A 2772-nucleotide genomic window follows, 5' to 3' on the forward strand; every position below is an offset into this window, starting at 1 on the left:
GCACTCCAGCCTGGGCAACAGAGCAAGACCCTATCTCTAAATAAATAAATAGTAATAATAATAAAAATACTAATAATTCTTCAGTATCAAACATAAGCTCAGGGCAAAGTTTGCCCATGTTCAGAGAAAAGTGGGCAGTGAACATAAAAGCATGGAAACTCAAAGGGTGAGTCCAGGCCCAAATGGAGTCATTCATACAGTAAGCAAGTTGCTGTCATTTTTAAATGTAAAATTGGGCAGATTCCCCTGCCTGTTCCTTTTTCTCATCAAGATAAGTAAGTTTTCTGCCCCATTGGGTATCAGGCTAATTTCCAGCTTCTTTGTATATTAGAAGTAAATTTAGAAACGACATTAGGATTAAAAAGAAGACGTGGTGCTTACTCATGCACTTTCATCTTAAACAATTTAATTTTTAAAACTGCTACCTAAACAAAAATGAACAAGATCATTTTAATTTCCAAATTGCATGTTTCTAAAAAACACGACCCAGTAGCTTCAGGAAAGTCCTCTTACTGTGAGTCTCAACTAATCATTTGTGACTGTGAAAAAAAAGCTTTAATTGAGATTTTTTTCAGACACTACTAAGTGCAGTTGTAATTATTTATTCAAAAACAACCTCAGCTATATTATGTCCAGCAGAATAATATATAGTTTCCCACTCCAAAATGAGGTCTTCCAACAATCTATCAGAAGCTGATATAAATGAGTGTATTTTCATGCAAATAACTGAGATATTATTTTTAAAGAATTAATATCCAACTTCCGTTGCATAAAATTGTTCAGCATTATTTTAGTTTCTTGCAAACTAGAATACTACAAGTTATACAAAAATTACTAATACAATAGAAAATACTTTGAATAGCCTTATTGATTAGGGGAAAGGTCTTTATAAAATATAATGGAAATGATACAGAAAAGTACAAAAGGAAATGAAGATCATCTGCAATCAGATCACCTAGAGATGGCCATGGTAAACATTTCATGTGCACACTCACAGTCTTTTTCTCTGTGGCTGCTTGTGCCCTCCACAGCACATACATCGTCCACCCCATACACACAACATTGAGATCCCATTGTTAGTACTGCCTGTGACCTTTTCTCCTTAATAGATCATGAACAAGCTCTTTTGTAATTTCATCGTCTGCTTATGAGTATTAACATCTACATAGTATTCCATCTTATAGCCACACCAGCATTTACTTAACATTCCCAGATTACTGAACATTGAGTGTGTATTTTTTCCAGTTACAATAATGGTGCAGTGAATAATCTGTACATAAGAAGCTTGTTTACATCTCTGATAACTTCCTTAAGGTAAATTTCTGTAAGTAGAATGGGTACATCTGAGTATGTTTTGCACATTAAAGTTCTTTTTAATTAATAGGCTATTTTCTAGAACAGTTTTAGGTTCACCCCCAGGGTGCTGCATTTGTTACAATTGATTACCTATATGGACACATCATCATCACCCCAAGTTTATACTTTACATTAGGGTTCACTCTTGGTATTATACCTTCTATGGATTTGGTTACCCACATTTTAAAGGCAAACTATTACCTAAGAGTGGTCCAATTCATACTCTACGAGTGTGTATGAAAGTTTCTGTACCCCAGAATTCTTGTAACACTAAGAATTTGATATGATTTGGATCTGTGTCCCCACCCAAATCTTATGTTGAAATGTAATCCCAAGTGCTGGAGATGGGGCCTGGTGGAAGGTGATTGGATCATCAAGGCGGTTTCTTGTGAAGGATTTGGCACCATCTCCTTGGTGTTGTCGTCATGGTAGTGAGTTCTCTTGAGATCTGGTTGTTTAAAGGTGTGTGACTCCTCCTTGCCCTCTTTCTTGCTCCTGCTCTGGCCATGTAAGATATGCCTGCTTCCCCTTTGCCATCTGCCATGATTGTAAGTTTCCTGAGGCCTCCCCCAGAAGCAGAAGCCACTGTTTTCTTTGAAGCCTGCAAAACCATGAGCCAATTAAACCTCTTTTCTTTGTAAATTACACCGTCTTGGGTATTTCTTTATAGCAGTACAAGAACAGACTAATACAGAATTATAAGAAAAAAATTTGATAGCTGAATGATGATATCTCGTTTTGATCTTTTAATGAGTTTTAGTGAGTCATGTAGTTATTGGTTATTTGAATTCTAAAATGTTCATACCCTCTGCCTGTTTTAAAGCTGAGTGTTTATTTTTTCTTATTGATTTATACAAGATATTTATATTATCCATTTTCATGTATATTACAATGATTTTTTCCTGTTCAGAGACTGTCTTTTATATTCTATATTTAATGGTTGTATTTTGTTGGCTTTTTAACATATAGATGTTTTATTTCTTACATAATTAAATATATTGAAAATTAGTTGGTCCTGATTATTTGAAACTATAATTTATAAATGGTGATTTAGGAAAGGAAATACAGATCACCAATACAAATAAAAAGGGCATACCATCACAACTTCGGAAATCCAACATAAAACAATAATATACCATTTTTAACCTATTGTATTAGCAAAGATTAAAAGCCTTGATAATCTGACTTGTTGATGAAAGCATATGAAAATAAACAATTTTATACTCTGCTGGTGGATGTGTAAATTCAGCAACTTCTTTGGAGGACCATTTGTCAATATCCATTCCTATTTAGAATTCAGAGACCCTTTGATCCAGCAATTTCTCTTCTGGTCATTTAGCCTATATTTATTCTGATAGAAATTTGCAAAGATATATGTACAGGAGGTTTATGACAGAATTACTTGTAATAGAAGAA

The sequence above is a fragment of the Sapajus apella genome, unplaced genomic scaffold (genome assembly GCF_009761245.1).
Source record: "Sapajus apella isolate SASKATOON/1434 unplaced genomic scaffold, GSC_monkey_1.0 scaffold29, whole genome shotgun sequence".
NCBI classification, from domain to species: Eukaryota; Metazoa; Chordata; class Mammalia; order Primates; family Cebidae; genus Sapajus; species Sapajus apella.